Below are 15,525 nucleotides of genomic sequence, written 5' to 3' on the forward strand. Positions count from 1 at the left end.
TCTTTTGTCAGCTTCGTCGGCTAGAGCAGTTCCTCTAAACAATTCATCTTACACAGACTGATGGCCAGAACATTTAACAATAGCAATTTTAGAAGGTAGCTGAAGAGTGTCAAGAAAACCATTTACAAATTATCAATTTTAGTAGGGACTCCAGCAGAAGCAATGAACCCTCGTTGCATTGAAGAAGCCAAAAATCATGAGTGTCCCTAAAGGCATGCTTTGAAGTGAAAATCGCTACAGATTTCTGACCAGCTAGTATGCATCCACATGTAAGAGTAATCAATACAGCCACTTGTGCAGAAAGAACACCTGCTAGGCATTAGCCTTTAATGGCATTATATAACATGCATGTAGGACATTCTTTAACTAGACCACCTTTATAATTTATGTGATATGAACCATCAACTTAATAGATGGGATCAGTTTGATGATGCCACATCATTAAGATCAATTATAGGCTTGGTTGTAAGAATACAATCATAGGACTCATCAAGGAGAGCAGTAGAGACAAGAAAGGGGGGATTTGGCTTAGGATAATGTACAAGCATAAGTTGATATGGAGAGAATAACAGTATTTGTTAGATTTACAGCTTTGAAATTGATAGATGCTGTGTCTTTTAGTGTCAACAGTAATGTTGTTCCAACATGGGGCACAGCAAAAGTGAAGTGAGAGCTTAACACAATGTTTTCTGCATCTTCAACTAAATGGTCAGTCAGGTCCACAATGCTCGGACAGGGAGGTGTCTTGATGTAATAGCATCAAGAGCAAATAAATAATGTAAAATCATTTTCTTCTGATCACCTTAATCCTGAACTGGAACACCCAAAGCCAAGCTTTTTTTCATGACAATGCAGTGCAGTCCACAAGACTTGATTGTTTTAGAGATACAAATGCTTGTTCTACCTCTTTGGCCAAGCCAGAAGTGTGACAGTGTCTTTTCGTACAAAATCTTATAAAGGTTTACAGTGTTAGCCAATATGGTCCCTAAACCACTGCTGACAGTTGCTTGTCATCTCCAAAAGGATGATATGTCGGAGACGCTAACTGGTTTGGTAAGTTTAGCTACAGCCTAAATTCGGTTTCACCCATGCTGAGATGTCATAACTTAAATATCAAACACGAGGTAAATAAAGTTGGGCCCCTTCTGAGCTAATTCAGTAAGCAGGTGCAGGGACTCAACCTAGCATTGATCCAATGAGCTAGAATCAACTAACAAATCATTAATATATTCAACAAGTGTAGATCCTTCCAAGAAGATCATGGTGTCCAGCTCCTTCTTGAGATCATATGAGAAGATAAAAGGGTAATGGAATACCCATGAAAAGTAAAGACCACATGATTTGGCCCCCAGAGAAGGCGAAGGTGAAAACATACTGACATCCTGTCTGTATCGCACTAGAGAAAGTCTATAACATTGAACAATGTGGCAGTTGCTGATGTGCATTGGACAAAATAGTAGCGAGATTGGGAATCAAAGGAACACATAAGTCTTGCATAAAGGGTAAGTTTATTTCACATGCTTTTTGATCGGCAAAATGGGGGTGTTATACACGCTTTCTGTGCGTACAAAATTCCCCTGTTTCAGCAAAGCAGCAATGGCTGGGTAATTCCAGCCTCTGCTTCAGGGTGTAGTGAGTATTGGGGAATGCAAGGTAGTTTCTTCAGGGGGTATAGCCTCATCTCTAGTGACTCACCAGTGAGAACACAGTATACATCATTGTCATCGAGATTTAACATCAGCTTCCCATGTCATTATTTTTGCGCAAGAAAGCTAAATCGGTATTTTAATTTTCCATTGATAGATTCAAATAGATACCATCGCTGGTGCGGTGCACTGTACATCTTAATTCGGATAAGTGAGACCTTCCATGGAGATTTACGGATGAGGTATGGCTTAAGAAAAATGAAGTGATGGGACCTAAAGAAGCACACACAGTATTCATAACATAAAGAGGAACGCATGTCAAAATGTGAACTGCATCAATGTTTTTCCCCAAGAGAGTTAGTGAAGAGAATTCAGAGTTTTTAGTGCAGATTGACTAGCATTAAGTCCAGGCAAAATGTAAATTGCATCTGTAGAATTTCCGGAATTTCGCATTACACTTGTTACATAATATTCCTGAAATTGCACTGTTATGACACATTGCAGAATTATGCCACAATTTGTGACAACATTTTTAACAGGGAAGCCTGGGAACAACATGAGCAACTAGAACATGATCAGGTGTTTGGAGCAATGTGTTTTTGTGTTTTTTTTGTAGCAGGAAATGCATTCTTGCGGCAAAAAATTTACTCCAGGGTGCAATTTATACTAAAATATAATACTACATGATGAATTATGGAAATTTCACACACTCCTGATCAGCACTTTTTCAATAAAGCATGAAGTGGGCTTTCTGTTAGACACATCATACTTACATCCCACTTTGAAGTACCCCAATTAAGGTATTACAGATCAGTCAGCTCCTCTCAGGCAGTCCTAAAAGGTATGGTAACTGTTTTGTGAAATCCGAGTAAAGTCAAGCTGCTCGGGCTGTGAACTCTTGGGTACAGGTGGACAATCACATTTCCGGTGTCCCAGCTGCTCACAATTGAATCATGAAGAACCTCGGGACAGAGCAGAACCTCGTCTTCCTCGCCTTGGCTCTGCATGGATTTTCATCCTTCCTGCCCTTCTGATGACATCTTCCCACTACCTCTGCCCGTTTGTTGGAAGATGTTCATTTGTGAAGACAGTCGCTTGGATTCAGTAGACTTTTTATTCTTTTCTGCATTGCAACATGGCATCAATACCGTTCACAACAGAAACTGGCTCAGGAAGCCCTTTATGCCACTGGGTATGCTGTTGAACAGATGCAACACCAACAGCTTTATGGACATTTTCAGTAGTGTTAGCAGTACCAAAATATTCAAAATGCTCAAGGTATGTAGCCAGTTTTTCACCTTTGTTTTTTTTGCAGTTATTGATCTTGGACCAATCTGTTTTGCCTGGATTTAAGATTATTTTAGCTTTCAGTATCAAAGCTACCTCCTTTGGAAAAAATGTTTTATCCTCACCATTAGTACACTTAACCCAATCTTCAATATACTGTCAAACCAGTTGGAATGTACAAGCGAACTGGCAGGTACATAAGACATAAACCCCGCCCAGCCTTATAAGATCACCCCTAGAGCTGATTTTTCATTAGAGGAGCCCTGTGGGAAAGAAGGGAACAAAACAAGGGAAGAGAGAGAGAAGGCGCAGTATGCCAACGACTGGTACCAGTTAACGTCAGTTCTTAATTCAAGGCAGGCCTTCACTGTGGCTTGTCTGGTAATTAATGCACCCTGGAGTGGGCACATAGATTTCAGTATATTGCACAAAAAGTGTGAATGATGGAATAATGAAATAAGGTGAGTTCACTTACCCATGTGCACTAAATCAGACTGTGACGAACTCCATGGAGTACAAGTTGTCAAACTTCAGCCAAAAACGTATATGTGATTAAAGTACAATTGTCCTCGACTCTCTCTGGAGGTATTGATCCAGAGAATACCTCACAAGAGAAGGAAGAGAAAAATTGGAAAGGGAGAGAGAAGACCCATGCGCACTTGATGTTGCAGGTGGTAGTTTGACAAAACCAAGTATGCAGTAGAGTCTACTTGCAAATTAACCTAGTGTCTCGCTCTTATATGGCATAGAGCAAAGGCTAAATGAGTGCGAGAAAGAGCTGAAGTCCAATAAGCAGTTAGTAACTATGTATCTCAGATAGAATACAACCTCAGCCCCAACAAAGCTACAAGCATACCTGAATCCCGGGCAGATGGTGTGAACATGAGCGCTGACATCAAACAAGATACTGGTGTTGCTCTTTAGGATGCGAAGGCATTGGAGACTAAGAATCACCAGTAGATCTAAAAAGTGTATGAATATCATTGAAGGTAAAGACATCTAACCAGGGGCGGCTCCTCCGCTATGCCAGAGGAGCGTACCCCCCCCCTTGCCAGCAGCTGCAAAACATTTACAGTAGAAACATAATAAACCATGTTTATCATGTTTTCACTGTAAAAGGGGCAGGGCCACAGGCGTGACAGGGACAGAGGGGGAGTGCACAGCACTTCCCCTCATTGCGCAGTTTGTTTTGCCAGCCATCTCAGGCCGGCCTCACATATATGGGCACTAGGCTCTCTCCAGCCTGGCAACGCAGTGGCAGGTTGGGGAGAGCAGCAGAGGCTCCCACTCTGCCTCGGAGCACCCTGACTGGGCACTCAGTCCAATCCTAACTCTGCTTTCATGCTGCCAGGATTGGACAGAGGGCAGGCTGGGAGTCTGTGCCTGTAATGCAGGACCAGAGCGGATCGGTGCAGCGAAAAAGGTTAAAAAAAAATGTTTGCCCCAAAACCCCACACTCCTCCCCGGCCATGCACCGCCCCACCCCTTTTCCCTCCCACGAGCCACAACAGCATCTAAACTCTTTTTCCGCTTAATCTACAGCACTTGAGAAGAGACCAGGGTTTGGTATGTACCTAGGTTGTCCTTTCTACTTAAATACAGGTATTAATTGCAGTCTAGACAAAGGAGAGACATGGATATTCATACATATGTGAGTTATGGGGTCTAGCAAAAGCCTAGTAGCACTGCACCCATGCAGCAATATTCAATAGTAAAAGATTAGCATGCTGACCTGCATGCCAGCTTCAAGCTAATGATATTTCAGACTTGGCACTGCTCGATCCACATGGAATGCCGAGGAGCACTCTAAAGGATGTAACAAAGGATTAGCAGTTGAATTACAGTTAAAACAACAGGTATAATGTATCATGGGAAAAAAGCATTTTCTGGAGGAGTACGTAAATTTAAATAGGTACAGGTGATCGAAAGAACAGAAATGTTAAAGTTGATTAGGTAAAATGTCTAAGATGAAGGCATATATTGAGCCCACATACATTACTTTGTGAGTACAATTACAAATACTTTCTGTAGGACTATATTCAAGCTGTATAAAGTTTGAGGTTACAAGACTAAAACAAGCTTTGGCAATGTAAATCAGTCTCACTTTCCTTTTTATACAAACGAGAACAATTGACATTGCTGTGAAGTCTTTCAAGATCATGTATCATCCATATTTCTGCTGCAGTTTTTCTAGTGACCAGTAGTTGGCACTGAAAGGAAACAAACTGGTGTTTAAACATGGCTCTTTGCAGTGCAGCATTCGGAGCAGGAAGAATGATAACTACTGATGGCGAAACCAAAACTCGTTTTTGGGCAGCTCAAAGATATAAAGGGAAACCAACAAGTAGGAGCAAGACAACTGAGATTGACACTAAAGCCATACAATCATGAGCAAGGATTGGCTTTGTGGAGTATGGTATGCAATGCTGTCGCCTGACATCCAGCGGGAGCTTATATATATATATATATATATATATATATATATATATATATATATATATATATATATATATATATATATATATATATATATATATGTGTGTGTATATAACCTACTGGTGGTCACTGATTTGTAGTTATAGTTAGGTCCTAACTCCTGTAGACAAAGCGTTTTTCCAATAACTTTAGTGCTGTTTGACGAATCTTCCAAAATTTTCAAAACTCTTACGCTAATGACTTCAGCTGCTAGCTTAAAATTTTGGGCTGATTTGTCATGCAGGGACCGAGGAAAAGGGAGGATCCCAAAAGGGGTTTTGCCCATGCAATTTCCTGTAGGGATTTTGAACACGACTACAGCCCAAACCACTAAGCAGAATTACACCCAAATTCGTCAGAAAGCCAGATCTTGGTCCAAAAGATCTATTTTTTTGTGATTTAGTGCAAATCCGTTCAGTAGTTTTGGAAATATTAAAGGAAAAAGAAATATAGATAGCTGGGGACTCACATCCTCCCCAGATTCATCTTGCTGAGATCTGATTGGCTGGCAACACTTCAACCAGAAAGTGCTGACAGCAATTTTGGGAATTGTTTGAGAAAAGTAAAAAAAGAGAGAAGGGGGCAGGGCAGGATTACCCTGACCCCCTAGGCTTGGTGGTGGGGTCCCTAGTAACCCTGCTAGGGCCAAAAAGCATTTTTGTTAAATTTTTCACATGAAAATCGCAGAGGATCTGCAGATCTCAGGATTTTTTTTTTTTTTAAACGAGTGTGGTCCCCCGCACTTTTTTATAGTTGAGCCCCCAGGTGGGAGAGGTCCCGGGGGCATATATAACTGTTTATTTTGAGGAGTGGGTGCACAAGGCCCCCCTCCCCATGGCCGATATTGGCCCTGGGAAACGTCACCCCCCCCGGGCCAGGCCCTCCTTAAATGAAGAGGATGGGGGGGGGCAGGTGGCCCTCCTCCCCAGGCCGTTTACGGCCACAGGGACTGCCACCTCCCTGGAGCAAGGCCAAAAGAATACAGGAGTGGGGGCTGCAGAGACCCCCTTATGGGTCTAGTATGGCCGTGGGGACCAGCACCTTCTTGGGAAAGCTCAAAGGGGGCATGGCCTGATTGTCAATGGGGAGGGCCCTGCTTTCGGCCCTGGGGACAGGCCCTCAAAAACAAAGGAGAGGGCTGTGTAGCCCTCCTGCTGGAGCCATTAATGGCGCATGGGACTGCCATCCCCCAGGGCTGGCTACCTATATCCCTAGGTGCCCATCCTCAGGACACAGTTGTTTTCTGTCGTTTGGCAGGAAGCGGACAGGAAAACAGATGAAAGAAATGCTCCTGCAAGCAAACATGTGACCCCCCCCTCCACTTCTTTTAATTGGTCGGGCCCCGGGGATGGAATCCCTGGGGCCAAAATCGGCACTGGGTGGGGGGGACACTTGGCACACCTCTCCTTTCACTACTTGGCCAGGCCATAGGGGATAAGGTTCCCAGGGTCAAAATTGGCCCAGGCAGGGGGGCTAAGCAGGCCCCCTCCACTTTCACTGATTGGCCCGACCCTAAAGAATGGGGTACTTGCGGCCAAAATCAGCTTGGGGAAGGCTCTCCCCTTTTAGTAATTGGGTGGCCTTGGAAGATGGGCCCGGGGAGGGTGGCTGCATGCCGCCTGCCTGAGTTACCAACATATGGGGGTGGGAAACAGGGCCTGGCCTTCAGCCATCCCTGCTGAGCACAGCCAAAGGCTTGTGAGGCTTGGGGGTGGGTGCCTGCGGGGGGAGGCGGATGGGTGCAACAGTTATAGTAATCCCAAGAATCTATAACTTGTGCCCTAAGGTAACTATAACTTGTGCCCTCCCCATGCACTGCTACGTACCCCCATATTACATCAGTAATGGAATCTTGTATAATATAATTCATGATATAACTGCAACATTTGCAATAAAATGAGTGATGTTAAAACTGTGCATGGTGGGGGCATGAGTTATATAGTTACTTTAGGACACGAGTTATAGTTTATTAAAATTAAATGAGCATTTATAAAGTGCATTAAACTCAGGGGTTCTTGAGATAAATAAAACTGTTGAATTTCTATGGTTTTATGGGCATAAAATGTGAACCTAACTATAACGATCCTCTATCCTTTGCTTTTTAAGTGAATTTCTGAGGTTCTTTTGAATTCGATGTCCTAACTATAACTATGTCCCCGTAACCTTGCATTTTTCAGTGAATATCTATATATATATACACACACACACACACACACAAATATATATATATATAAATATATGTATATATGTACAAATATATTCATTGAACAAATATATTTAAGTAATATCCACACATATATATGTATGTGTATATATATATATATATATGTTTACAAATATACACACACACATATATATATTCAGAAAAAAATAAAGGTGAAGTGACGTTATAGTTAGTTGAAAATGTCAATTAATACTCACCAGCATACCATTTACATGAAGAAAACCACTGAAATTCACCAGTTACTATTTCATGTAACTATTACTTGTGCTTTAAAGTAACGATAGCTCACGCCCCCATCATGCATTCCATGGGCACTCAACCCCCAGCTGCACACAGTTTTTGGGCTTATGTGGTAAAAAGATTGAACAGCTAATGAAAGAATTAGAAAAAATGGGCAGTTCTCAAGAAATACAACAATTATTGGTAAAAATGGAAGAACGTATTACTAAAAAAGAGGATGAAATTAAGACTCGCAAGGCCTTAAAATTCAATAGAGATAAAAAAGATTATGAAGTAGGAAGAATTTATACATTTGCTCGCAAATTCAATACACTCAGAGCACAAGACAAAATTGTAACTACAGATAACTCCAAGTTGATAGTTAATTCAGAACTGTCATCCACCGGGTTAAGTTCATCAGCGGATGAAGCCCCTGCAAACAAATTGGATTTTCATGGGGAAATGAGATTACTACAATCAATCACGCCACAATCCAACAGGAGCAGAGGACGAAGTCGGGGAGGCACAAGACGCGGAGGGGGAAGAGGAAGAAATTACAAACATCAAGACTAGAAGGGAATCCTCAATTTGATAATTCTAATATCATTGTAAATATTTCGAAAGTTCAACTGACTTTGAATCAAAAACACATTCTTAATTTAGGGCTAAGTTTCTGTCCAGATATTTATTGGGATTATGTTGACACTAGAATAGAACTATATAAATTTACACGCAAGTTACGTTTAATGAAACATTTTTCCAATACTACTCGGGCCATTACATCAGAGCCCTATACCAATGTGGACATGCCCTCTGGATTTCTTATCAATGATGTCCCTGATCTAGTAGAGATCGGCAATTTGAGTTGCTCTTCCAATACGAGCAATATGAGAGTCATGGACAGTGAAACCTTGAATGACATGGGATTTATAACAGATCAGACCACTTCAAGTGCATTAAAACCTAAGAGTAAATTCAATCCTCAGTTACCCACTGGTAACTTGATTGATATGTTTCATGAATTGGTGGTGGATGACATTGATCTTTTTCGCACTAACTGGAATAGTACTAAAGTGAAAAAATCTAAGAGAACCAACTTTTCAGCTGCCGACTGGAAAGATCTAAATGAACTTAAATCCAATAACACTATTGTTATCAAACCCTCAGATAAAGGAGGCAATATTGTTATTATGGATATAGAAAGTTATGTGAGGGAGGCCAACCATCAACTATCCAACAAACATCATTATCAAAAATTAAGCACCAATCCCACCAATGAATATCAAACTATCTATTGGGAGATGCTCAATACCTGGCACGCGAATGGTCTTTTAGATCAAAATGAATATCTTTATTTGAAAGTTACATCTCCAAGAATACCTTGTATTTACTTTTTACCAAAAATTCAGAAAAACAAACAACGTCCCCCTTGTCGACCTATTGTAAGTATGAATTCCTCTCTCCTGGAAAACACTGCCCGTTACCTGGACCTCTTTCTATGTCCTTATGTAACTGAACTGCCCTCATATTTATGAGATACCAATGATTTTTTAGCCAAGATTCATAATATTCCATGGCAATCCAATTATTTATTGGTGACCATGGATGCGACCGCTTTATACACCTCAATCATGCATGAATATGGTATTCAGGCTTGTAGTCACTTTTTAGGCACTCAGAAAATTGAATTCCTCCAACATACCAATATGCTTGTGAACGTGCTTAGATTTTATATTACCCACAATGCTTTTATATTTGATAACCAGTATTATCTACAAAAACAAGGGACAGCAATGGGAGCTTCATTTGTTCCCACGTATGCTAACCTATACATGGGCTGGTGGGAAAAGGAAATAGCCTGGTATGATTCCAACAGCAAGCATATGGAACAAGTGATACTATGGGTCAGATATATAGATTATCTTTTTCTTATTTGGGATGGTGATGAACATTCTCTGGCACAATATGTCAATTCATTAAATAACAATGAGCTTAATATCCATATAGACTTAAAATATAGTGCACAGACTATAGAATTTCTTGATGTTCAGATCACGGTCCAAAAAGACAGTTTACAGACAACCATTTAACGTAAACCCACAGCCTGTAATTCTATTCTGCATGGCAAAAGCGGTCACCCGAAAGCTTTAAAGTGGAGCATTCCATACAGTCAATTCTTACGGGCTCGTAGGATTTGTTCTAATGATGAATGCTCCAATACTGAGATTGCGATCATGACACAAAGATTTCTTGAAAGAGGTTATCCTCTAAAGATTTTAAAGGATGCACAGTTGAGGGTGTCCAATATGTCCAGAGACAAACTTATTTTTAAATCTGGAGACATTAACAATCAGGGTCAAGATGATAGTTCATTGCCTAGACTTTTTCTTGAATTTAATTCCCAACATTCTCAATTGAATAAGATCATACAAAAGAATTGGCATGTTCTCAGACATGATTCATCTATCAGGGACAACATAGGTTCACATCCTCAAATAACATATCGCAAAACTCAGTCATTGGGTGATCATCTCACTAGAAGTATGTTCACTTCTAAAGCCAATTTATCCTGGCTATCTAAGAATAGTTTGGGTTTTTGGAAATGTGGACATTGTAAATCCTGTTTATGTGCACAAAATACCCGTTTTTACACCACATTTGAGGGAAAAATTTGTGAAATAACTGACCGAATTACCTGTGAAACTGAATATGTTGTATATGTTATTGAATGCGGCTGTCATAAAAAATATGTAGGCAGCCCCATTCATAAACTGAAAGTGAGATTCTTACAACATCTTAGAGCTATCAAGAATCATGATCCTTCCTACCCTTTAGCTAAACATTTCTGGGATGTACATGAAGGCAATTGCAGCTCCTTAACATTTTATGGGATAAAAACCATTGCTGCTCATCCCCGAGGGGGTAATAGAACTGCCCATTTAAGACAAACTGAATCTAAAATAATTTTATTATTAAGCACTGAAAACCCCTGGGGTCACAATTTGGATGCAGAACTTCATGTACATCTGTAAATGTAGATATCATTAGTCCCTTATCAGATTCTAGGAGATTATATTAATCACAATTAATAATTTTAATTGTGATTAAGAACTTTTTCGGGATATGACACTGACCACAATAATATTTCCGGACAAGGACTCTGTTTCTTTGTGAAACATATATATAGCATTTTAATGTTTTTACACCTTATTTTCTGTTTTTCACCTTACTAGCAGTATTAGGGGTACACTTAACAATCTTCTCTTATATACGTCCATGTCCTTGGATTACATTTACTTTTTGTTCCTATTTTTTATACTGCCCAAGATTCCCTTTTATTGATCATGAGTATAATAATGTCCTGCATGGATATAATATCCATTTCTATATAATCTTAACCCTTTAATAGATCCATTTTATTATTCATCTAATTATTTATATATATGAACTTAGGATCATTATTAGGATATATTGAGACATTCAAATGTTTGTATCAATTATGATCAAATTTTCTTGGGTTATTGATATATATGATCTCAGCAACTGTCTCTTTTACAATCTTCCTATTTATCATCTTCCCTTGTATTTATAGGTGAATTGATTTATTTATTAATCTAATTATATACAGTTTGAACATATTTATGATATTTATTGAAAATGTCTAGACTATAATGCATAACTGTTATTTATATATTAGGTTTTTGAATCAACTAAGTTAAAATTGTTAGTAGATTTGAGTAAAGTTATTTACACATGTGGGTTATTTGCTTTTATAGAATTTCCAATTAATAATTGAAAAAGTATTTATTATTTATTGGTGAAAATGTTGGAATAAGATCCTAGGGAATCATATAGAATACATAATCATGCTATGTTTGGAACTTGGAATTGTATCCTGGCACATGGGCACAAAAATTGAAAATATTGAGAGAAAATTTAGATTTTTACTCTGAGATTGCTACGTTACAAAATGGCCGCCCCCTTTTCTACATTTCTTCTTGGCCATGTGAAAAGCAAAGAAGGACTACAGGATATAAATAATATGGTGTAAAAATGTCTCCCAATGTCCAGTTGAAGGCTGTTGCCGAAACGCGTCGACATTTGGCTGGGACAGCGTGTGTTTGTTCTGTTTGTTGTAGGCACCCTTAAGATTTTTCATTGTGGAATATTTTTTACTATTTTTGCTCTTTTCGCTTATTTATTATATTTTTCCATCATTATTTTTGCCTTGATATGAACTTATCTAATAAAATGAAGCCGCCGATTTTGTACATGAGTGATTTTTATTTTTTACTTCACTCTCTACATTCTACGAGCTTTGGATATTGTGCAGCCCCTTTTGGTGTCTGATCCAGTTGCACCCTTTTTTTGTCTATTATATATGTATATATATATATATATATATATGTTTACATATATACACACACACACACACACACACATATATATATTCAGAACAAAATAAAGGTGAAGTGACGTTATAGTTAGTTGAAAATGTCAATTAATACTCACCAGCATACCATTTACATGAACAAAACCACTGAAATTCACCAGTTACTATTTCATGTAACTATTACTTGTGCTTTAAAGTAACGATAGCTCACGCCCCCATCATGCATTCCATGGGCGCTCAACCCCCAGCTGCACACAGTTTTTGGGCTTATGTGGTAGGAGGTTGGGTGCAGTGCCTGGCTGCCAGTGTCATATTAATCACAGTAAGTAAGTTAGACCTCCTGGCTTCATCAAAGGGTCAAAACACCAAAATATAACAAACATTTTTAATGCAACGGGTCTCGCATTTGTTAGAGTAAGAGCTATTAGCGTTGTAAAGCAAAAAAAACGCAGCGCGATCGGGCTGTGTGGAAAATAAACAGATAAAGTAGTCTGGACTCCAGACTGAAAACATCAAGCCTCGTATGTTTTTGGTACTTTACCGGTGCTGTGCAAGTGGGCTAAACACCGGAAAAGGCATGACACATGCATGCCCTTCACAAATGAAAGCAGGCGGATTTTAAAAGGCAAGCCCACAAACCAATGTAAGTGACTGACGTGGCATGGGCGTGGTTTGTAGCCCAAAGAGAGATTACAGAATGGACGGAGCGATTTGCGCTCGCCCATAAAAAGCAGGGGGCCATTGATTATATTAAGAGCTCAGCACATCAGCTTATATAAAGCAGACCTATAGGCTACAATTAAATGTGTATTTTATAGGTTTATACATTCCAATGTTTAATAATAGTGATTATCACACGTTTTCAATAAAGAATTTTAAAATTAAATATAAAACATGTCTTTGAGTCTTTTTTTAAACAATTTTCAAACCGTAAAGTGCAGCCATAGAATTAATCACAAGGGGTCTCTGCACTCCAGGTGAAGAGCATATAGCTCTTAGTGATTTAAAAATATTGTAAGCTCCCCTGAGGATTTACTGACCCAGGAGACTTAATGTGTTTTTTAAATGTTGCTGGGGACTGCACACTCACTGCAGCACCCATAACATAAAAAAAGTTTGGTGGTGCCCCTGCCCCTTCTAAGGGCACTCCCAAGTAACAATATAATTTTAAAAAGCCTAAGGGCATTAAGGGGTGCACCTTGCCGGAACAGTAAATAATAAGTAACAGGCTCCTGCCACTCATTTATTATTCTTTTTTCCTTTTTCAAAATGGACACCTATTCTTTTTTTAAAGGTGCCCCAAGCCTCCATCAGCCCCTGCCGGCTCCCCAGCCAGGATCTCCAGCCAGCACTATTGTGTGCTGGAGGGAACCAACATTGAACTGTGTGTTGGTGTACCGGTACCCACATGGGACACCCACACTTTTGAAAAATATTTTTGTAAGAGCCTCAGGCCTCTGTGGAAGCTGCAAGACCCCTGCATCCCTTGTTGACTCCCCAGCCAGCACCTTTATGGGTGCCAGTTGGAGCAGGCTATTTTCTTGTAGTGGGTGCCCTGGTGCCCGCCAGGGGCACCACAGTGTATCAATGGTTTGTGCCCGGGGGAGATCCCAAGGCCCCTGCTGTCTTCACAGCCAGCATGATTTGTGGTTGCCGGCAGGAGCAGGCTCCACTTCTTTGCTCCCGCCCAGGTGGCACCTAAGGTAATGGCAAACTAAAAAATCCATTTGGCTATGGAAACATGGTACTAACCATGACTACCTATTAGGTTTATGTATGTGTGTGTGTGTGTATATATATATATATATATATATATATATATACATATATATATATATATATTTAATACATTTAATTTTTATCTTTGGGGGAACCCCTTCAATCCCTTATTTTTTTTAAATTACTACTCACCTTCCTTCACCACTGCCCACCACTAACCCTAAAATTCCCTATAACTTCCTTGAACACTATCCACACTGTAATCATCTTAAATATAACATTTCATTATTTTTTTATAAGAGAGGAACCAACCTATTTTTTCATTTACTCCTAACCTCGCTTTACCATTGTCCACCCCTGCATCCTAAAATTAACAATACCTCTCTTTACGACTACCCACCGTAAACCCTATATATACCCTTACCCCCTTTACCACTACCAAACCCTAAACCTGAAAAATACCCAGTCCTCCCTTTACCACTACCCACCTATAAATCCAAATATTACCCTTACCTCCCTTTACCACTTGCCACCCTAAGCCCTAAAATGACCCTAACCTCTCTTTACCAATCACTACTCACCACTCAACCCTAAATTTAGACTTACCGTGATTTTGTAATATACACTTATACTTACCATGCTTGGTAAAGGTACAACTACTTACATGCATGGTAAAGGCATGTGTGGTAAAGACTGCATGGGGAAAGAAATTGTGTGGTAAAGACATTGTTGTAAAGGCTGTTTCCTAACATGTGTTCCTATCATCTGATATGAGGCGGAAACATTCTCCTCAGTGATTGACTGCTCTGTTCCTGAAGCTAAACACAGTCTCACTTCACTGCCCATTAACATACTGGTGATGTTGTCTTCTTCTGGTGGTCTATTAATTGGAGAAATCAGGTCTTCACCGTAATGTTAGGAAACACATATTGCAGTAGAACAGTATAAGAAAGCCATGTTTACAGTGCTTACCACTGCTCTCTACCTGATGTACTCAGGCCTCCTTCTAGGGAGAGGCTCATATGTGTCAGCTCACTGTGCAGTGCCACATTTCAATCACGGAAAATCTCATGTGATGTTATAATACCATTCATGAAATTCCAGTAACTCTTGTACCAAACTCTGAGAATTGACAAATTCCTGACTCTTACATTTTGAGATCCAAGCTGCAAAATAGTGGCAGTTGCCTACTGTGCGTTTACAGTTGAGTCACACTTTCCTCTGAAAGGGCCTTTTTTTGAGATGGCTACAACTTTTGACACCGTGGATGGATTTCCATGATATGTGTCAATCTGCAAGCTTAGTCAGGTAAACTTTGGCCTGGGTTTCATGATGCCTGTGCAGAACAAAACTTAGGAGTTGAAGAAAGAAGTGTTTTCTCATTTTAGATCCCATAGGAAATTTTGCTTATGCCTACATCCTATGGTGTTGAGATTTACACCAAGCTTGGCATGAAAAATAGAACTCTCTCACAGTAATGTGCTACCGTTGGTTTGGTCCTAATCTTTTCAGACGTTTTTGAGATATAAGCATTGAAAAAGTTCCAGTCTGGACTTAGGGCC

The sequence above is a fragment of the Pleurodeles waltl genome, chromosome 2_2 (assembly GCF_031143425.1).
Source record: "Pleurodeles waltl isolate 20211129_DDA chromosome 2_2, aPleWal1.hap1.20221129, whole genome shotgun sequence".
Lineage (NCBI taxonomy): Eukaryota > Metazoa > Chordata > Amphibia > Caudata > Salamandridae > Pleurodeles > Pleurodeles waltl.